Source organism: Otolemur garnettii, unplaced genomic scaffold, assembly GCF_000181295.1.
Source record: "Otolemur garnettii isolate 467f Iridium unplaced genomic scaffold, OtoGar3 scaffold00138, whole genome shotgun sequence".
In the NCBI taxonomy this organism is placed as follows: domain Eukaryota; kingdom Metazoa; phylum Chordata; class Mammalia; order Primates; family Galagidae; genus Otolemur; species Otolemur garnettii.
Window position 1 is genome coordinate 1,962,599 of NW_003852533.1, and position 301 is coordinate 1,962,899.

Genomic DNA, 301 nt, shown 5'->3' on the forward strand with positions numbered 1-301 from the left:
AGCAACCAAGTCCTCTGAGGGGAATATTCCACCCAAGATCGAGATGCTTTCCAGAAGAGTGTTAGTGGAAGGTGAAAATCAGAACATATTCACAGAAGACAGCAGACAGGTCAGAGAGGGCCCAAGATATTGCTGCCTGCTATTCACTCTGGAAATGGAGATTTACATGATGGAAGAAGAAAAAATTACCCGGATCTAGCATCTAGACAAATTAAACCAAAAGCTAAAAAGATTTATTCTTTTCCTTGAAAAATAAAATAAAATATATTATCCAATTGAACAGGGGCTATACAATTGCTTT